General features: G+C 42.9%; 1 protein-coding gene across 1 annotated transcript in view; it reads right to left on the reverse strand.

The window, feature by feature from the left end:
- Nucleotides 1-23292, reverse strand: part of MDGA2 (MAM domain containing glycosylphosphatidylinositol anchor 2) — a 343591-nt gene that overhangs the window by 76810 nt on the left and 243489 nt on the right. The gene's annotated exons all lie outside the window — the stretch shown is intronic.

Here is a 23292-nt window from a genome sequence, read left to right on the forward strand (position 1 = left end):
CTAGTCCCTCTCTCCACCATCACATTACTTCCAACAGGAACGTCAGCACAAGCCCTCCTGGGACTATACTAGGTTATTTTTGTCCTGACATGAGAGCAGCCTAGAATGTTCTGGATCATATTGATGGGGTAAATAGCATTTATAGATCTTCCTGAAGTTTTCGAGCAACTTTCTGCCCTAATCCTGCTTCCTAATTCTTTATTTTTATTTTTATTTTTTAACCAGAGCACTGCTCAGCTCTGGTTTATGGTGGTGCAGGGGGATTGAATCTGGGACTTTGGAGCCTCAGGCATGAGAGTCTGTTTGCATACCCATTATGCTGCCTACCCTCCACCCCTGCTTCTTGATTCTGCTCCCAACTCTGACACCATCTTCTAAAGCAATATTTCTAGTCTACACACATGGTAAATATCGAGCTCAAGCAGAGACGGCTAAGACAGGCTCCTAGGACCATTCCTAAAATACACCTCCTAGCTTCCTTCTTCCCTAACGTCCCTAGTTTCATCTGCTCTGCTACCACTTTATGCTTCCTGTTTATTTTGTCCTGTTTTGAATCTCACTGCATTTCAGCCACCAAGTTGCAAGTGCTTTTGTGATTCCATCCTGATCTCACCTGTGTGTCCTGGAACCTCCCCTCCCCAGAGCCCTGCCCCACTATGGAAAGACAGAAACAGGCTGGGGTTGTGGGTCCACGTGCCAACACCCATGTCCAGTGGAGAAGCAATGACAGAAGCCAGAACTCCCACCTTCTGCTCCCCATAAAGAATTTGGGTCAGATCTACAGGGATACAGAGGTCACATAGGTTCCTAAGCTGAATATGGGCCCCAGATGAGATCAAACCTGATCAAATCTGGGGTTTACAGTGAACAATATTTATACACCTTTCCCATATTAGGGAGCTACTTTCTTCCCTGATCCAGCTTTCTGGTCCTTTTGCCAGCCATGACATCACCTCCCCAGACAATAACTTAGATCCACCTGCATATCAGGTTTCAGGCTCAGGGAAAAAACAAACAACAAAAATAAGCGAGTATAGTCCCAGGCCCTTTGGAATATAACTAAAATATGCCTACTAGCTATCTACAAAATGGAGACCCCCCCCCCCTCCAATGCTTCATCTGTACTATTCCAGCCTTTGGGTTTATGATTAGTCAACAACATGTTTGGCTTTGTATGTTAACTCTCTTTTCAGCCACCAGGTTCCAGACGCCAGCATGATGCCAACCAGACTTCCCTGGACAGACAACCCCACCAATGTGTCCTGGAGCTCCGCTTCCCCAAACAGGCTGGGAGTATGGACCCACCTGTCAACGCCCATGTTCAGCGGGGAAGCAATTACAGACGCCAGACCTTCCAGCTTCTGCATCCCACAGTGACCCTGGGTCCATACACCCAGAGGGATAAAGAATAGGAAAGCTGTCAGGGGAGGGGAGGGGGTATACAGTTCTGGTGGTGGGAACTATGTGGAGTTGTACCCCTCTCATCCTATGGTTTTGTCAGTGTTTCCTTTTTATAAATAAAATAATAATAATAATAATAATAAAGAATTTGGGTCCATACTCCCAGAGGGATAAAGAATAGGGAAGCTTCCAATGGAGGGTAACAGACACTGAACCCTGACAGAAGGAACTGTGTGGAGTTATGTCCTTATTACAATTATTATACCCCTTACAAACTTGTAAATCAATATTAAATTATTAATATAAATAAATTCTTTAAAATAAACCAATAAAATAAAAGAGGAAGGTAGGAAGGCAGGCATGCAGGTAGTAAGGAAATATGGTCACTGGGAGTGGTGGACCTTGGTGCTGGCCCTGAGCCCCAGTGGCAAGTCTGGTGGCAATAAAAAAAAAATCAGGTCATCAGAACAATATTACAATCAAGTTTATGTTCTTGAATGCACACTTGACATAAAAAGTGTAAAACATGTCTCTACATAAATGTAATAACAAGCACTGAATAAAAATGTGGTGGGATTTATGCTAATTCTTTTATACAAGGAAGCCTTGTCCACTCACATATTTTCTCTCTAACATTTCCGGTTCTTCTTTTAAATAATCTATTGCTTATTACTATTATATTTTATCTGATAACATCTATCAATACTTATTATTACCATCATCTCACACCACTAAAAGCTTTATAACTTGATGTTTGTTGAAAAAAATCATCAGAAAACTGACCAAGTTTCTCTTGCCACGCTAGTGGGTATGTCAATGATGAAAGTTCTTAAAACTACAGTTTTATCTCCTTAAGCTGAGATATTTTTTCTTTTTAAAAATATTTTCTTTATTTTATTTTTGAGAGAGATGGAGCGAGAGAGAAACACCAGAGCACTTCTCAGCTCTGGCCTATGGTGGTACAGGGGATTGAACCTGGGACCTTGGAGCCTCAGGCATGAGAGTCTTTTGGCATAACCATTATGCTATCTACCCCAGCCTGAGATATTTTTTCTATTGTGATTTCTTCTGCTTCCCCAGTCTTCTCACCTTTCAGTACCCACATCATGACTAACATTCCCCTCCTCGACTCTCACTTTATTGATAATTATCTCCACCACCACATTTGACTTTTAATTAAGCATATTATGTCATACCAATACATTGAAATTACTTGAATATATTTTTCAGAAGATCACTTGTTCTTTTTCTGAGAAGTCAGGTTTACACTTAAAAGAATCAGTCTATCAAAGGGGCTAGTCAAGCAATGTAAAGTAAATGGCAGTAACTGTTATTTGAAATTGTCCAAATGTTACAATTCTCTTGTTACAAAGCTACTTATTCATTTCAAACAAGAAGAATGGTGGTACCATAGATGATATCTCTAAATCAAACCTTTCAAAATTTAACTCCAGTCATGAAATAAAAGGTAACACTATGGATCAAGAATACCCTTTGTCATGTGCGTCTGTGGTTTTAGTTAGTCCATCCATCGTAGGAGAATGTTATGCAAAGGGATATTACAAAGGGAATATTACCATAAAGTTAAGGAGGATCTAAATGCCAGTTGACAACCCTCCTGATGAGGTTTATTGAGGGCACTTTAATATATTTAATTAAGAAAAATAATGTTAATGAGATACTTTGCAATTAGCTTCCTTCCTTCTTGAAGCTGTCTGAGGTGGTTGTGATCTATTAGGTTTCAATAATTTTTTTTCTCTGGAGAAGTTAAGTGGCTAAACTGTCTAAATTAAGCTATTTTTACTTCAGTATTCAAAATGTGAAATGAACAAGGCAGCTCAGTTTTAGAAACTCTCCTAAAATCACCTTTGTGTGTTAGTAATCTAGTCTTACCTTAGCATCTTCACAGCACGGGCCATTAAAATAAGACCAACATTAAGATTTCTCTACAGCTGACTTAATAAGAGACAGAAACTAAAAAAGAAAAAAAAAAAAAAAAAAAAAAGCTGGTTGAATGCAAAGCCTTAAATTGGCCGAGATTCTGATTCTCTGCATGGCTCACCAGGAAACCCCACTTTGACTGAAGTAGGAAGGTACTCAGTGCAGTTCATAGCGGTCACAGGAGTTGGTGGTTCAGCTTAGTGGGGTAAGAAGGTTTGTTCACCAAACTAGAGACTGGCTGAATCGCTCCTGCCTGAGTCGGGTGAGATGGATTCCACGTCTCCCACTGTGAAAATAGCCCGCGTTTAGGGTCATTCCAAAAGACTTCATTCAGGACAGTATCTACCATGAAAATACCTCCTACTGGCACAACAATAAAATGCCATTAAATCCAGAAAGGAAGAAATGGCAGAAACTCCGAGTGATGAGCCAGACACAGATCAAAGACAGAAAACGCATTCTGTCACTTTGAAACCGCTTCCAGAAACTAAAGGCTCAAGAACCCGGTGATCCTTTTACCAAAGAGTTACAGAATACAGAAAAGAAAAACAAAACAAATAAATAAGAAACTCCAAACAGAACTGCAGGCCTAAAGGAAGATTTGAATACAGTTCAGACTGAGGTAAGAGGCCTCAGAAGTAGACTCAGCCAGGAGAGGAGAGAATAGAGACACCAGAAGACACAACCACCACACTCTCCAAGAACAGAAAATTCTAGGCGATTAAAGGTTTACGAAAAATGAAGCACTTCTCAACAAAATGGCAGACTCCATCAGAGAGAGGACCATCAGAGTTACTGACATGCCACTGAGAGTGGGAGAGAGGTAGTAGAGAACATATTCAAATACATCTTAGCAGGATTTAAAAAAATATTTATTTGTTCCCTTTTTGTTTACCTAGTTGTTTTATTATTGTAGTTATTATTGTTGTCATTGTTGGTGTTGGATAGGACAGAGAGAAATGGAGAGAAAGATAGACACCTGCAGACCTGCTTCATCGCCTGTGAAGCGACTTCCCTGCAGGTGGGGAGCCGGGGGCTCGAACCAGGATCCTAATGCCGGTCCTTGTGCTTTGTGCCACCTGCGCTTAACCTGCTGTGCCACTGCCCGACTCCCCATCTTAGCAGACTATTCTCCTTATTTGAGCAATGTTCAAAATACAGAAATCCAAGAAGATGAATGCACATCTAAATTTTTTAATGCAAAATGGCACAAACCAAGACACATCACTGTAAAACTATCCAAAATGAGGGACTAGGAAAACTAACACAAAACAAGATATAGCACAAATACAAATAGGAATTTTATATACAGTAATCAAAACTATCATAGAAAACCATCCACATAAAATAACAAGCAGAACCTAACAGGAAGAGCCAAAAATAACTTAAGACAACCTCGAAACAAAAATAGCTATAAACAGACAACTTTTATCAATAATCACCCTAAATGTGAATGGCCTACACTCACCAGGCAAAAGATTCAGAATGAGTGAATAGAGTAAGAAGACCCATCTATTCTGTGTCAGGAAACAGGCATCTAAAAGAAAGACAAACAGAAGCTCTGGGTAACAGGCTGGAACAAGGTATTCTAAGCCAATGAAGCAAACACCAGAACAGGAACAACTATTCCAATATCAGCTAAACTAGACTTTCAGATGCAAAAAAGTGAAGGAACAGACATGAACACTGCCTGTTGGTCAGAGGATCAATCCCACAAGAAGGCGTAACCATCATCAGTATGTATACCCACTATGCATGCACCCAAATATGTAAAAGGCTCCTTGCTGGCCTTCAGGGAGACACGTACAGCAGCACAGAGGTAATCAGAAAACTCAACACGCCACTGATGGCAAGAGCTAAAGGACAAAACCTGAACAAGTAAATAAAGGCCTTAAGTGAAGTCAGAGATGGGAAGAGCTTAACAGACTCATTCAGAACTTTTAATCCCCCGTCAAAATCATATACATTCTACTCAAGAGCACATGGGTCACCCTCAAGGACCGACCGCGTATCCATACACAATGGCAGCCCTAATAGGTCTGTAAAATATTGAAATCCTAAAAAGGATCTTTTCTGGCCATGAGGTGGTGAATTAGAAATCAACCACAAAAAAGAAATAGAGCAATAAAGCCAACGCATGCCGACTGAATAATACTCTAATGAGTGGCAGCTGGGTCACTGCAGAAATCCAAAGGGAAACTGAAAATTGCCTGGAGAACAGAGACAGTGAAGAGCAGAACTCCCAGACCCTGTGGGGTGCAGCAAACGCTGTCCTGCAGAGAAGTTTATAGCGATGAGGCCCACAGTAACAAGCAGCAAGGGCCTCAAGTTAGCTACTTCCTATCACAACTGAGCCACCCAGAAAAGGAGAAACCAAAAGAGAGACCAAAAAGTCAGCAGGAAAAAGAATATAGTCAAAACCAGAGCAGAAATTAATGAAATAGAATCCAGAGAGATGATCCAGAAAATTCTTGATTAATGAAACCAAGAGCTGGTTCTTGGAAAGGATAAATGAAATACATAAATCACTGGCTAGACTCACAAAAAGGAAAAGAAAGAAAGTTATCATAAAATCAATCAGGAACTAGACAGATGAAATTACAACTAAAGAGAGATACAAAAAATCATCCATGAATATTATGAATATCTCTATGGAAATAAACTGGACAATCTACATGAAGTGGATGTATTTTTAAAATCCTATCACCTGCCCAAGAGGAAGTGGATAGCTTAAACAAGTCTATCACTAGTTTAAAATGAAATCAGTCATCAAAAATCTTCCCAAATAGAAGCTCTGGCTCAGATAGCTCTACTAATAAATGCTATAAGACTTTCAAAAAATAATCAACACCTATTCTCCTCAATATTCCAGAAAACTGTTGGAAGGGTAAACACTATCAAACACATTCTGTGAGGAGAATGTCACTTTGCTCCCCAAAGCTGGAAGGGACTTTACCAGAAAACTACAGACCTACATCCAAGATTTATTGATGCAAAGATCCTGAACAAGATCTTGACAAATGGAATCCAAGAACATGTCAAGAGAATTGACCAAGAGTGATTCATCCCTGAGAAACAGGGCATGGTTGAACACCTGCAAATCAGTCGATGCAATTCATCGTATCAGCAAAATAAAAGTCATATCAACTGACACTGAAAAGGCATTTGACAAGGTCCAACACCCCTTGTTGATAAAGGCCCTCCAGAAACTGAGGACAGAAGGACATTTCCTCGATGCAATAAAGACCACTTATGACAAACCCATAGCTGACATCATTCTCGATGAGGAAAAGCTGAAAGCTTTCCCCCTAAAATTGGGCATCAGACAAGGATGTTCACTATCTCCACTGCTATTCAACAACACAGAGATATCAATGGTATACAAACTCTTGGAAAGAAGGAATCAAGTTATCACTATTTGCTGATGGCATAATAACCCAAAGAATCCTGAAGACTCCCCCCAAAACTCCACCAGGTAAACTACCCACAAAGGAGGGAAAGGGCCTTTACAATGAAAACTACAGGACATGCCTAAAAGAAAGCGTGAAGGACACACAGAAATGGAAGAACACTTCTTGTTGCTGGATTGGAAGATTAAGCATTATTAAAATGGTCCTTCTACCAAGAGCAATGCAAAATTTCAATACAATCCCTATCAAAATTCCAGTGGCATTTTTCAAGCTAATTGAACAACTTTCCCAAATATTTTTTTTTATGGATCCACAAAAGGCCATGAATTGACAAAGCAGTTCTGAGAAAAAAAGGAATACTATGGAGACATCACACTCCCCAACTTTAGTTTATGCTACAAAGTGACGGTAATCAAAACAGCATGGTACTGGAGTAACAGTGGATACTTGGATCAATGGAGCAGAACTGAAAGTCCAGAAATGAGCCCACACAGATACGACCACCTAATATATTACAATGGGGCCAGAACCATTCAGTGGGAGTAAAGAAAGTCTCTTCAACAGATATTGCTGGGAAAAGTGGACATCCACATGTGGAAAAGTGGAAATAGGCCACCACCTAACACCTCATACCAACGTCAAGTCAGAATGGATTAAAGATATGGCTACTAGACCAGAAACTCTCAAATTTATAGAAGAAAATGTTGGTGTAACTTTGCAAGACATACACATCAAAGATGTATTTGGAGACTAAACCCTTGGGCATGAGAAATGAAAACAAGAGTAAATAAATGTTATTACAAGATAGACACTAACAATCTTTTACACATGGAAATCAAACTACTTAAGGATAACAAGGCAACTCAGTAAATGGGAAGATATTTTCACATCACATATCAGACAAGCAACTGATATCAAGCACTTATGCAGAATTGGTACAGATCTACAAAAGAAGCAAAAATAACCCAATAAAAAATGGGCCAAAGAACTAAACAGACAGCTTCTTTTAAAAGATATACACAGGGGGTTGGGCAGTAGCCCAGCGGGTTAAGCGTGCATGGTGCGAAGCGCAAAGACCAGCTTGTGGAACACGGTTCCAGTCCCGGCTCCCCACCTGCAGGCAAGTCGCTTCACAGGTGGTGAAGCAGGTCTGCAGGTGTCTGTCTATCTTTTTCTCTTCCCTGTCTTCCCCTCCTCTCTCCATTTCTCTCTCTCTTCTATCCAACAACAACAATAATAACTGTAAAAACAATAAAACAACAAGGGCAACAAAAGGGAAAATAAATAATTAAAAAATTAGAAAAAGATACACGCAGGGCCCACAGACACATGAGGAGATGCTCCACCTCACTTATCACTACAGATTCGCAAATGAGAACTACACTGAGACAGCTCCTCACACTGGGGAGAACGGCTTCCATCACTGCCAGGAAATGACAGGTGTTGGCAAGATCCTGGAGAAAAGAGAACTCTGCATCACTGATGATGGAAATGCAAATTAGTACATAATGACATAATAGTTATCATAGTAATAGACACACAGTACATGTTACATAAACATTAGCCTCTCACTATACCCCAAATACAAACACCACACGCACACACACACACACACACACACACACACACACGTAATAAGGGAAGGAGAGGAAAATAAAATTCCCTAGGGATTTCCCCATAGTTCTTTTCATTGTTATTGTCAGAAGTAAAGAAATGTGAAGCCCAAGAGTCGGGCGGTAGCGCAGCGGGTTAAACGCACATGGCGCAAATCTCAAGGACCGGCATAAGGATCTGGGTTCGAGCCCCGGCTCCCCATCTGCAGGGGAGTCCCTTCACAGGCTGTGAAGCAGATCTGCAGGTGTCTGTCTTTACAATGACGACATCAATAACAACAACAACAACAATAACTATAACAATAAAAGAGCAAGGGCAACAAAAGGAAATGAGTAAATAAAATAAATATTAAAAATAAGAAAAGTTTAAGATTTGTGAAGCCCTGGACTGGGTGGAAAAAGTAGATTGGTCATGGACAAAGTGGCCTAGCACACATTCTGGGGATAAATTTAATTGTACCCCTGACACAACAACTATTGTAAAAAAAAAAAAAAGGAAAGAAAAGGTCTTTGTTAATAAAATCATTTTTAAAATAAAGCAGACAAATTTAAATGACTTTCTATTTTTAATTTTTTTAAAATTTTATATTTATTTATATATTTTCCCTTTTGTTGTCCTAGTTGTTGTAGTTACTATCATTATTGTTGTTGAAGTCAACGTTGTTGGTTAGAACAGAGAGAAATGGAGAGAGGAGGGGAAGACAGAGAGGGGGAGAGAAAGACAGACACCTGCAGACCTGCTTCACTGCCTGTGAAGTGATTCCCCTGCAGGTGGGGAGCCAGCATCCTTACACAGGACCTTGCACTTCACGCCACCTGCACTTAACCTGCTGGGCTACCACCCAACTCCCGACTTTAAAGACTTTAATGAAGCAACAGTTTAACACAGTTGAGTTCCTCTGACTCCTCTGGCAGCAACATAGAAAACAGAATATTTATGCAAAGTAACTGCTGGCTCCCACCCCACAGATACATAGTTGTCTTGGGCAACAGAAAATAACTCCACACATTTACCTCAAACTATTGCGACTTAACCAGATGACCTTTGCAATGTAAAGAATACATCTTACCAAAAGTGAAATATAAATAACATGATCCCCCCACATCAGACTTGGATTGGGATGTAATCCAAAAAGATTTTAAAGGTGATCTGAATCTAATGAAACCATTTCAAACATGACATGGTGGAGAGGGAAGTACAGAACTCTTAAAACAGAGTGGTTTAAGCTCATGTGGCGCAAAGTGCAGGGACCAGCATAAGGATCCCGGTTCAAGCCCCCGGCCCCCCACCTGCAGGGGAGTCGCTTCACAGGCGGTGAAGCAGGTCTGCAGGTGTCTGTCTTTCTCTCCCCCTCTCTGTCTCCCCCTCCTCTCTCCATTTCTCTCTGTCCTATCCAACAGCAACAACATCAATAATAACTACAGCAATTTTAAAAAAGGGGGTAAAAAAACAGAAATAAAAATATATTAGCCCATCTTTATTTCTCTTGAATATCTATCTGTATTTTATCTATTTATTTTTGTATAAAAGCACCATGTTCTAGGCCAGAAAGAGCATTATGCTTCATGCCTGAGGCTCTGAGTTCCCAGATTCCACCCTTGACACCACCAAGAGTAACAGAATCATGCAAGGAATCCCAGTGAAGGAAAAAACCTGGATGAAAAAGAAATCCAAGAAATACAATTGCACACCAACAAGAGCTAAGTCCAATCAACAGAGTGGTATTAAACATCCAATTGGGGGCTGAGGAAACAGCATAATGGTTATTCAAAAGACTTTCATGCCTGAGGCTCTGAGGTCCCAGGTTCATTCCCCAGCCCAACCATAAACCAGAGCTGAGCAGTGCTCTGGTCACTCTCTCTGTCTCTCTCTGTCTCTCTCTCTGTGTGTCTCTGTCTCTCTCTCAAATGAGACAAAATATGTAAAAAAAAATCTGATTGATTTTGTTCACTGTTTTCCTACCAGATATTTAAGGACTTTCTCCTATATTACTACTTTTGACACATACTACTCAGAAGTGAGGACTTGGCCTCATGCACTGAGGCATGTGCTCAACCTGCTGCAGCGCCCTTGGCCCTGAGATCACGGAGTCTCGTGGGGAGAAGGAGGCGGCACTGGCGGGGGGCTAAGGACCGCTGTCCTGAGGTGGAGGCCCAAGACAAGTTTTTAGACGGCAGGGTGTCCTGACAGCCAGCATGGAGAGAGAAGAACCTGCAGAGAACAGCCTTACAGATAATCACTTCCCCCAAAACAGGAATTTAGAAGAACTACTTTCATAGTTGAGGAAGAACTGATATCAGCCTGGTCTTCCTCAGGCTAAAATAGGACAGTCAGTTTCTGTACTTGTCAAGTTCCATAATTAAATTTCAAACATTATTATGTTAATGTTTACCATTTTCTGCAGAATAAAGCTATTTGTCTATCAGATTAACAGAAGATTAAAGAAAAAGGATTTTTTGGGCCCAGTGATGGCATACCTGGTAGAGTGTACAGGGCAGAGTTTGAGCCCCTGGTCCCCAGCTGCAGGAGGAAAGCCTTGTGAGTGCTGAAGCAGGTCTGCAGATTTCTCTCTTCCCCTCCCCATCACCTCTATTTATTTATTTATTTATTTATTTATTATTATTTTTTTTTATAAAAAAGGGAACACTCACAAAACCATAGGATACAAGGGGGACAACTCCACACAATTCCCACCACCAGATCTCCATCTCCCACCCCCTCCCCTGATAGCTTTCCTATTCTTTATCCCTCTGGGAGCATGGACCCAGGATCATTGTGGGATGCAGAAGGTGGAAGGTCTGGCTTCTGTAACTGCTTCCCCGCTGAACATGTGTGTTGACAGGTGGATCCATGCTCCCAGCCTGCCTCTCTCTTTCCCTAGTGGGGCAGGGCTCTGGGGAAGCTGACACATGTTGGCTTTGTCTGTCCAGGGAAGTAGGCATCATGCTGGCATCTGGAAAAAGCCAAACAAATTGTTGATTAATCATGAACTTTTACCAGAGCACTGCTCAGCTCTGGCTCATGTTGGTCTTAAGGGGATTAGATCTGACCCCTTGGAGCCTCAGGCAGGAAAGTCACTTGCATAATCATTATGCAATCTCCCCCACCCCTTCCCTCTTGACCTCTGGTTATCTTGATCCAACAGTTAATTTTTAAAAAGTGAAAAACAAAAAAAAAAGAAGGATTTCAAAAAATTTTCATACACACACACACACACACAAACACAATTGAATAGGAGCCTATACCCTGAGCCCACATTGTCCAAAGCTGTTTTTATTCTAGTGTCTTTGGATATGAATGCTCACTCCCAAGTGAAATTATGAAATTATATGGATATAATTTTGGCTAGAAACAGAAGTTGAGGGAAGGGGAAGATAGACGGAGAAAGACACCTTTGCAGCACTGCAGGTGAGGACTGCAGACCAGCCTGGGAGAATTCAGAATGGCCAACATCTGCAGGAGCAGAGACAGATGTGCTAGGAACAGCGTGGAGAAAGAGGAAGCCCCGCCAGGCCTCAGGTGCTGGAGCACTGGGACTTTGAGGGAGACTGTAGTGAGTCTTAGACACAGACATAGGTATGAAAATACACACCTACCTTTTGTGATGCTGTAAACCCATGTCAAATCAATACCAGGAGAGAAATAGGAGTACTTAGATACTGCTGCTGGGAACACAGACCAGTTCAGTCCCGACTGCGAACAATACGGACATTACTCAGAACATACAAAGGCCTCTCCCAAAGGATCCAGAAACTTCCCTTTTAAGGCATTTGCCCAAAGAGCAGAACAACAACAGCCCTAGCGACTACAGGCATGCGGGTGCCCACTGCAACGGGAAAACAGCCAGGAAGTACAGAGACAACATCTGGACAGCATCTGGACAGACGAGTGCATGCAGAGATGGCACATCTACACAACAGAACGAGATTCAGTGGAGAGAAAGGATGAAATCTTGACTTTGGCTACAATATAAAGAAGCTGAACGAAGTCATATCAACAGGCCATGAGAAGATTGGGGAAAAAAAAAGATCTCATAGATGGGATAAAGACAAAGTCCAACAAACTAAACTTTGAGAGGCTAATAAACAACAGATGGTAACAAGCTGGGAAAGTTTAGGACGACAGGAAGAAGATTCAGTGGGCTCTGTGTTTGGGAGTCCATGCCTTGGTGGTGGGCTGGGTAGGTCCCCAGTTTGGAGAGAGGTGAAGCTGCCCAGCTAGACGATGATGAGCCTTGTGAACTAACTGACCCCAAGTACAGAAGCGACTGCCTCAGTCCCCAGAAATGCACATATTTCATTAAGCATCTAATCAGCATCAGCGAGCCTACCACAAGCTGCAAATAACTCTAGTTAACCTTCCCTAGTTATATGTTCTCTAAAATATCAACACTTGAACCTAAGTCTCATGTTCATTTCAAGGGTCTTTGACTGGGCCGTGTATAGGGGGGGTTGGGAGGGGGACAGATGGTATGAACTGACCTAGTGGCTCCCAGAGTGAGGAATGAGTGTTCAGTGGGGAACTCAGAAACCACATTAACTTCTTGGCAGGTGCTGGGGCCGCACCTGCGGGTGGTCCATCGCTGAAGATGAAAACACAGTGTTCTGAGTAAATTTGACCCGGGAAGCAAGAGGCGTTCAAGTACATTGGAGAGGAGCCCAGAAGTTATACTGTTTACCTTCTAGGAACACTTATTTTCTTCAAAATGACTGAATTGAATTAATAAAGTGGACTTATATGTGAATAATGGAAACTAGTTATGGACATTGAATCACCATGACTCTCTAAAAGTTCAGAGCATATGATAGCTTGCTGGGGTAAGGGGAAGGTTAGCCCAGAAATGGCTGTTCTTACCATACCGCTGAGAAGCACTGCTGAGGCTCTGAGCACAAAGCAGCGGTATCTCAATGCGTTTCAATTCCGAGGACTTTGAAACTGTTGCTTTTGTTTGTTCTTCAGAATAAGACACAATCCATTGGCATGGTGACTTGGGGGAATTCTTTATGTAATAGTATTCATGCAAACAACGTGAACTTTTAGGATTGTGATTATGCTCTCTGATCTGGGAAGTTGAAGATCATTTATGAAAAAGATATATCTACTTGCTTTCTTTGTGTGTTGCACCATCACAAAATTATATCCTGGAAAAAGACGACTTAGACTGCAGGCAGTCGCCTGTGGATTCTGTCCTGACCACTTCCAGCGTGACACCCAGTGTGCAATCATTCTCCCCTTCAGGTAGATGGAGAGAGGCCAGGGTTGAAGTAGGCACTGTGGTTTGGTAGGTGGCTCTCACTCAGCCAAAGTGAAGAGTCCAGTGGTTCCTTCACAGACTGGTCTGATCTCCACTCGACAGCTACTGAAAAAGTGGAACTGTGACTTGCGCACATGAGGCCCTCAGAAAAAGTACAGAAACAGTGGACATGGGAGTCGGGCGGTAGCTCAGCGGGTTAAGCGCAGGTGGCTCAAAGCTCAAGGACCGGCATAAGGATCCTGGTTCAAGCCCCCGGCTCCCCACCTGCAGGGGAGTCGTTTCACAGGCAATGAAGCAAGTCTGCAGGTGTCTGTCTTTCTCTCCCCCTCTCTGTCTTCCCCTCCTCTATCCATTTCTCTCTGTCCTAGCCAACAACGACATCAATAACAACAACAATAAAAACTACAACAACAATAAAACAAGGGCAACAAAAGGTAAAATAAATAAAAATAAATAAAATAAAAAAGTAAACAAAGAAACAGTGGACATGCAGCACTGATAAGCAGGTGTGCATGTCTGCACCTGTGGCTTGCTCTGCTTCATCCTCCTCCGGAGGCACTGAGTACTGGAATGACTTTCTCTTAGGAAACCATTTGAGATTTCAGACAGCTTCTCATTCTCTCCAAGTGGATTTCACGTCTGTTCAAAATCATACTAGGAATCTGTGAGAAATGTCTGAAAGCTGTGGCCTAGCCTGTGAGGCTGTGTCTCTGTTGTAACTTTACTGTCCCCAGCACTGACAGCAGGCGTCTCGCTTAGGACGTGACAGTCCTCTAAAACCCAATTCCTATCTTCCTGACTGGGATTGGATGAAGGTAGGAAAGCACACGTTATGGTGAGCAAGGACCCAGGTTCAAGCCCCGGCCCCCACCTGCAGGGGAGAAGCTGCACAAGTGCTGAGGCAGGGCTGCGGGTGTCTCTCATTCTCCCCCCACCCCTGCCTCGGTAACCCCTTCTCCTCTCCGTTTCTCTCTATCCAAACAGATAATAAAACATTTGACATTTTTGGGATTAAGTTGAATCTGCAGGTCATTTCTGAGTGAAAAAATATGAAATCCATATTGATTCTGCACCCATACCCTCCTGGAGATAGTCACTATGGTCTCACAATGTCTTAGAGAGAGTTTGCTTAGTTCTGTTTTGTTTTTAAATTCACTTAGTTATTTATCAGGGAGAGACTGAGGAGGGTGGGAAGTAGTAAGGGAGAGAGGAAGAGAGGCACCTCCAGCCCTGCCTCACGCATAAACAGCTTCTCCTTGCAGCTGGGAGCCCGGGGCTTGAACCCAGGCCCTTGTACATGGTAATGCGTGCACTGAATCAGGCACCATCGCCAAGCCCCTAGTTTTGTTTGTTTTTGTGGATGTGCTGTGGAAATACACCCTACAACCTTACAGTCTTATAAACTATCATGAATAATACAATTTTATAAATGGCTCGTAAAAACTGCTGACTCTTCTAATGCATGGACATGGTATATTTCTCTAATCATTAGGGTTATTTCAATTCATCCCACAATATTTTGAATGTTTTCAGTGTACACTTTGCAAATGTACTTTCTGTCTGGTCATTATGTAAGTTAGTATAAGTAGAGAATAAGAATAAGGTTTTGACTTGAAGTCAAAAAAAGTAAGTTGGTTGCTACCTTTTCTTTTTTTTTTTTTAAAGATTTTACTTATTTATTTATGAGAAATATAGAGGAGAGAGAGAAAGAACCAGACATCACTCTGGTACATGTGCTGCCAGGGACTGAACTCAGGACCTCATGCTTAAGAGTCTAGTGCCTTAGCCACTGCGCCACCTCCTGGACCACAGGTTGCTACCTTTTCTACTTTGCTCTGCAGAACCAAGCAATTCTAGAGTCCTGTCTTAGGCAATATTTCAGCTTTCAGCCAGGCTGAACGTCTTTACCTTTACTGGGTGATGGCATCCACTCTCCTTCATAAAAATTTCGCACGCTTGTCTTAAGTGTTCTATTGGATCCATCTTACTTTGGTTATATTTCATTCAGCTCTACTGGCCCTGCACAGAGAAGAAGTAGCAGTCCCAGTATGTTGATCTGAACATTGTGATATCCCACAAGGAGAAGCTCTGTGCGATCCTAGCACAGACTTCTCCACAGGAGAAGAAAAAGTTATAGTTCCAGGTGAAGTTTAGTTGACAAAACCTTCCATGCCTTGTTTTCTGAGAGGGACTAAACTATGGAGAGCTTCTGAAAATCATGTCCTACATAAAGCAATTTCCTTCATGTGCAAGTTCCATTAAAACCACGCTCTTGAAGGCAGGAAACGGTGGTCCAGGCCACATTCAAGTCCTAGGCTGATGAGTCCCAGTGGCCTCGTTTCCGTGTCTTTGTGTGTGATCCTTTCCTCACTGAGGTTGGAAATAGATTACGATGGGATGTTACTTTACTGGTGACGTGCAATTTTTTTGCAAAATATAATGAGATTCTTCAGTCCTGAGCAGTCATGGGCAAAGGCCACATGGGAAGGGATGAAAGGTAATTTCTTTTTGATATATTTATTTATATGGTTATTTACCAGAGTACTGCTCAGCTCTGTTTCAAGGTGACATGGGGGATTGAACCTGGGACTTTTGGATCCCAGTCTCTTTGCGTAACCATTATGCGACCTGTCCCCCTGCCCTGACAGGTAGGTCCTAAAACATGTAGATGTGCTCTAGGACCGGAAAAGAACCACTGCTCAACAAGCAGAAAACGGTTACGGTTCTCTACCCAGTCACAGTGAGACAGCAATGCTCCCAGTAACCTGAGTACACTGAGAGGCCATTCAGCTTCCCATCTGAAACTGAGTCTGTGGATGAGAACACATCTACTCAGAACACGGACGATTCACTTTGAGGTCCAGAACCAGGAACTAGTGATGCCACACATCTTGGGGTGTAATGAATGTGTGTTTGCTTCAAGATGCTGAAGTTACAGTGACTGCATCTCTGTCAACAGGTGACTAACACCCATGACTTAACAATAAAATCTCATAAAGTTTTTGATTAAATCTGTTCTTGTCTCATTAAATCATTCTACAACACTAATTGGCCACAGCTTCTGGAAAGTGGGTTTGACCACTTGTGCTGGTATCATGACAGAAATAAGACCAAACATAACTAGGTTTTCCTTGACAATCTTGACTTAATTTCATTGCAATATTTTCAATAAAAGCAATTTAAGACATTTGTAAGAAAGTGTGATTTAATCTTCTTATAATAAAACCTACGTGCGTATCCTTTACTGAAGGTTTTAGCGATATGGTTAAGCTGTCTCTAATGAGAAGTCAGAAGAAATGGTGTCTCAGCCAACTTGAAAGTATCCTGAAACAGGAAATAAGCTCATCTGTGGAAGTAATGGCTAAAATGTAAAAGAACAGAAAGCAAAAGCCCATCCAAGCCATGGCATGTGCCATCTGATGCGAGCTGAGCAGCAGCATGGAAGGAGTGTGCTTCCCTGCGTCCTAGGAGGAGCAGAGCCCTTCAGTCAGCCTCTAGAACGGCATTTCAAAGTCTTAGCCTAAATGAAATGGTGGTTTGTCTTTGGTAAATCCTGATTACCCAGAGATCTTTTTTGACACTTTCAGATACTTGACAAATACTAACATTTATAGTTAATTTGTGAATCAGAAAATAATATGTGGCCATAACCCATTTCTAGTATTTTTTTGACTATTTAGTGGTAGTTTTTTTTTCTTTCTCCTTTTTCTTTATTTTTTTTGCCTCCAGTTAGTGCTGTTAGTGGGATCCACTGTTCCCTCGAGCCACTGTTTCCACTTTATTGGATAGGACAGAGAGAAACTGCGAGGGGAGGGAGACAGAGAGAAAGAGAGACACCTGCAGACCTGCTTCAACACTTGTAAAGCCCCCCCCCCCCCCCGCAGATGGGGAGCGGGGACTCAAACCTGGATCCTAGCACTTACCCTTGTGCTTAGTACTATGTGTGCCACGGCCAGGCCACCTGTTCCTAGTCTGCTGAAGAGCAACCATTAAGGTAACCCTGGTAAAGACACACACACACAAAGGCCACCATAATAACTCCAACACAGGGTACACAAGGAGCTGGTGTTTCAGGAGAAAACGGTGCGTGAGTAGAAGCACAGGTAGACACCTGTGCACAATGACAGAGGACTTGACGGGGCAGGAGGCGGGTTTCGCAGACCCCTATCACGTGCCCATGTGACAACCAACATCTTGTCGAATCATTGTTTCCTGCAAAGAAGAAGAGTTTGATGATTCAGCCTGCCTAGGGTCTCTCACTCACAGGTGGGACTTGAGCATCGAGAACAGATGGGGAAAGCACACAGTGACACTGGGGCTGGGTGGAGGCGCGCTGCAGCAAAGCAAAGGACTCTGGGGAAGGAGGGGGAGGAAAGGTCGGGTTTTTTTTTTTTTTTTTGAGGGGTGGGGTGGTTAGGCTTTGGAGTCCCTTTACTTGATTGAAAAGGGCCTAAACTGGGAGTAGAGCTGTTTTGCGGACAGTGATCACATGGCGCTTAACCCGCTGTGCTACCGCCCGAATCCCGGTTCTATTTCTTCCCCTGTCCTTACCTTCCCACGGTGTCTCTCAAAAGCCCCTTTGCCGTCTGCTCTTCTAAGCTAATAGGCGGTCGCATTGAGTCTCTCTCAACAGTTCAGCTAAGGACTGAGAAGTTCCCCACTGGAAGCTCGTGAATGCACAGGATGGATCTGTTCTGCGAGGCAGCCCAGGTTTCCTCGTTTCTTCTGTTATGGCAAGCCACTTACTGCACCCCACAGGTCGGGAATCGGAGAGTGAGCCTGTGTTTCTTCTGGTCTCAGCTTGTCTTTTCATTCAAGAAGCAGAATTCAGATCACATAATAGGAAGTAAGTAAAAATCTTGCAAAGACATCATGGTTGACAACAGTTCTGTGTGAGAAAACTGTGTCACCCGAGAAGACTGGAACGTGCATAGGGTCCAAAGACTGAAGAAAAGGCTGTTGATGGTTCTGCTGAGTAGTTCTGCTATGAGGGGTCAATGAGACAAATGGAGGAGCATCACTGCTAGCAAAATGTGTTAAAAGACTTGCCTTGAAAGGCCCTGTATTGTTTTAGGACAGCAAGGTATAAACAAGAGAAGAAGATGCATTGCACCTTTCAGTTATCCCCCAGAATCACACCACACTCTCTTGCTGGTGCAAATACTTGCAGGGATTAAAAAGTAGCTGTTGGATCACCACCTAAGCAGAACTGTCTAAGAGCATCTGGCTTTGTTGCCGGAGTCCACTTTAAGAGTCAACGCAGAAAGACTTCAGTCGTTCACAGGAACGTTATTAAAGAAAGGATTCCGGAGAGAGGAGCTGTGTTGATTTCCCTTCCCATACTGTCAACAGCAAAGCCACAGCAACACAAGAGTGAGACAGTATGGGGTGAAAAGTCAACATCCAGGAGATAGGGACACAGAAACGCCTTTCGCCAAGAAGGAAAAAAAGCTCTCAACAACAGCAAGCCCCCCCCAAATTATAATCCAGAAAGATCTGCAAGATATAGGATGTGAATCTAGAAACGGGCGCCCAACTGCCATCACAATCCAGTTGCTATAACTGTGCCACACCATGAAACAAGTAACCAAAAGCCGTGAAAGGGGAGACAGGAAGTCCCGGTCGTGTTCTCTTGTGATGTTGACGCCTGTGAAAGCTTGCGGCCTCAGCTCTGACGGACGCCATACTAGAACTGGTTTTCCATAGTAAGACATGCTGTGTAGGGGCCAGGTGGTGATGCAGCTGGTTGAGTGCACCTGTTACAATGCACAGGGACCCAGGTTCGAGGCCCCGCCCGGTCCCCACCTGCAGGGGGAAAGCTTTGCGAGGGGTGAAGCAGTGCTGCAGGGGTCTCTCTCCTTCTCTATCGTTCCCTTTCCTTTTGATTTATAGTTTCTATCCAATAAATAAAATTAATATGATTTTTTTAAAAAAAGAAATGCTGTGGACAGATTCTGGGAGGAGTATTTTACTGTTGGCTTATATGCTGTTAGACTCCTCTAGATCTCTATATTAAGTTATGACAGAGGGAGCGAGGAGGATGGGGAGGGGGGAGAGGAAACCAAAGTGTTATTCTTGGTATAGTTGATGCCAGAGATTGAACCTGGAGCCTGTTTCCACGTTCAGTATTCTGCTCACAGAATATGCCCTCCTGAGCCCAGGAGCACCTGTCTCTCCTCCCTTCTTTTTAGCAGGAAACTTCTCAGCTCTAGGTTACGGTGGTGCCCACAGCTGAATCTAGGGTCTTGGAGCTTCAGATATGAAAGTCTTTTGTGCATTCACTATGCTTTCTCCTTGGCCCACCTGCCAGATTCTGTCCTGCTGGCCCCAGAGTGAGCACAGTGTTTTCATGACCTAGACTTGGGCCCTTTATAACATGCCTGACGCATTAATCTCTTCAGTCTGGAGGATGTAGATTACTAGAGATTTTACACTTCTGTTTGCTTCACAGGGTCAAATACAGACTGCGGGCCCAGATCCCCGCAGAACATCTAGCAGGATCATGAGACAGAAGAGATTGCTGACACTGCCAGATCACAACAAACACTTGAGGAAAACTCAAAACTCAACAGAGCTATGGAAACTTTGCAAAGATGGCATCACAGGCATGCTCTTAGGGATGGGTTCAGGGAAAGAATGCATCCGCAAAGACAGAGGACGTATAAAAGATTGTACGAGAGAAGTTAAAACTGAAATCAGAAAGATGCAGGATACAGGAGCTGAGCTTTAAAAAAATACTATAGGGAGTCGGGTGGTAGGGCAGTGGGCTAAGCGCACATGGTGCAAAGCACAAGGACCAGTGTAAGGATCCTGGTTCGATCCCCCTGGCTCCTCAGCTGCAGGGGGGTCACTTCACAAAAGGTGAAGCAGGTCTGCAGGTGTCTGTCTTTCCCTCCTCTCTCCATTTCTCTCTGTCCTGTCCAACAATGACAACATCAATAACTACAACAATAAAACAACAAGGGCAACAAAAGGGAATAAATAAATAAATTTTAAAAAAAAGGCAGGGTGTAGCAAAATAGCTCACTTGGATAGCTCACTCGGATAGCATGTGTCTTTGCAAATGTCCAAGACACAGGTTTGAGCCTGGCCACCACTTCCTCCACCTGAAAGCAGCTTTGGTCTCTCTCTTTTTCTCTCTATATATGAAAAAGTCATTCTAGAATGGTAAAAGCGTAGTAATGACAAAAAAAAAAAAAAAACTCAAGTACTGCAAGGCATAAAAGCAAGGCTGGGGGAGTTGGGCTGTAGCGCAGCGGGTTAAGCGGAGGTGGCACAAAGCACAAGGACGGGCATAAGGATCCCGGTTCGAACCCCGGCTCCCCACCTGCAGGGGAGTCGCTTCACAGGCGGTGAAGCAGGTCTGCAGGTGTCTGTCTTTCTCTCCCCCTCTGTCTTCCCCTCCTCTCTCCATGTCTCTCTGTCCTATCCAACAACGACAACAACAATAATAACTACAACAATAAAACAACAACGGCAACAAAAGGGAATAAATAAATAAAATAAAATAAAAAGCAAGGCTGACCAGACTTCCCTGGACAGACGACCCCACCAATGTGTCCTGGAGCTCAGCTTCCCCAGAGACCCACCCTACTAGGGAAAGAGAGAGGCAGACTGGGAGTATGGACCGACCAGTCAACGCCCATGTTCAGCGGGGAAGCAATTACAGAAGCCAGACCTTCCACCTTCTGCAACCCACAACGACCCTGGGTCCATGCTCCCAGAGGGATAGAGAATGGGAAAGCTATCAGGAGAGGGGGTGGGATGTGGAGATCGGGTTATCGGAATTGTGCGGAATTGTACCCCTCTAATTCTATGGTTTTGTTAATGTCTCCTTTCTTTTTTTTAATATTTTATTTTATTTATTTATTCCATTTTGTTGCCCTTGTTGTTTTATTGTTGTAGTTATTATTGTTGTTGTCGTCATTGTTGGATAGGACAGAGAGAAATGGAGAGAGGAGGGGAAGACAGAGAGGGGGAGAGAAAGACAGACACCTGCAGACCTGCTTCACCGCCTGTGAAGCGACTCCCCTGCAGGTGGGGAGCCCGGGGCTCGAACCGGGATCCTTACGCCGGTCCTTGTGCTTTGCGCCACCTGCGCTTAACCCGCTGCGCTACAGCCCAACTCCCAATGTGTCCTTTCTTAAATAAATAAATAAATAAATAAATAAACAAATAAATAAAGACACACACACAAAAAAAATATCAGAGAACTTTAAAAGCAGAGAACGTAGCCTTAAACAGAACATTCTCATAAGACTACCCAATGACCGCTCAGCAGAAACTGTAGAGCGTGAGCTACTCAAAGCTTCGCAAAGAAAAGCCCATCCAGCAAAGGCATCACTCACAAAGTGGTTGAGGGAGGGAGAAAGAGCTTTCCAGTCAAAAAAACAGCTAGAGGGACGTATCACCACCACTAAATCGGCCTTACAGGAAATATTAAAGAAAAAGATGTGAAAGGAAAACACTCAGTGGATTAAACAAATAAATAAATGGAAAACAAGCAAAGTCCAATGAAGACAAACTCTTGAACCAGTCAGTCCTCAGGCTTCCGGAGGGTGTGGAGGGTGTAGACGGGGAGGACAGAGATGGGTCCCTGGACTTTGGTGGAGGGATCTGGTAGTAATGAAGGGGTGTGAAACAAACTCTACGTCATAAACATCTACAGTCTTGTAAATCAAGGTTACACACAAAAACAAATAAATAAGTAAAGAAATAAGTGTTTTCTAAAAAGTAAAATAGTGAGGGGTTTCTAAAACCAAGCTAGATCAGACAGACAGGACAATGTCATACTCTTTGGTCAACAATTGTAGTTTTAGCTATTTGATGTTATATTTCAGAATGCAAATGTCTAAATGTTAATTCACATTTAGAGAGTTCTCATTTGATTAACCATTCATTAGTAAGAACTAATTTACTAAGGAACATCTCAAACATTTAGTTATAACTTTATATTTCCTCTTAGAGAAATAGACAATATTCTGCTTCTAACTTGACTAGAACAGACATTTCAGCCATAGCTTTACCTCAAACTCAATGATAACAGGCATATCATGTAATGTTTGACCAAAAGTGAACTCAAAATTAAGGCAGCTTTATTTTTTTTTCTGGGGCTCAGTGCCTTCAATATGAATCCCCTACTCCTGGAGCCCATTTCCCCCCATTTTTGTTTCCCTCATTGTTGTTATTATTGCTATTAATATTGCTATTGTTGTTGTTGGATAGGTCAGAGAGAAACTGAGAGAGGAGGGAAGTCAGAGATGGGGAGAGAAAGACAGACACCTGCAGACCTGTTTCACTGCCGGTGAAGCGACTCCCCTGCAGATGGGGAGCCAGGGGCTTGAACTGGGATCTTTATACCTGTCCTTGTGCTTTGCGCCATATGCATTCAACCTGCTGTTCATAAGTTTTGGAAATGCGGAAGTTTGGATTTATTTTTTGGGTTTCTGGCACCTCGCTGTGATTGTATAGTGGTTGGTTCTCTGTGTTGTGTATTCGTTTATTGCCATTTGATTTAATTAGTTACAATTCATCACTTATAGTTTAAAAAACTCAAAATGCAGCAGCTTCAACCTCAGATCTACTCAGATGCACAGGCCAATCATTAACTGGACCACTAAAGTGCTCTCCTTGAAAAGAATGGGGCCCCTTGGCACACACCTAAAGCAGACT

The sequence above is a fragment of the Erinaceus europaeus genome, chromosome 16, assembly GCF_950295315.1.
Source record: "Erinaceus europaeus chromosome 16, mEriEur2.1, whole genome shotgun sequence".
Lineage (NCBI taxonomy): Eukaryota > Metazoa > Chordata > Mammalia > Eulipotyphla > Erinaceidae > Erinaceus > Erinaceus europaeus.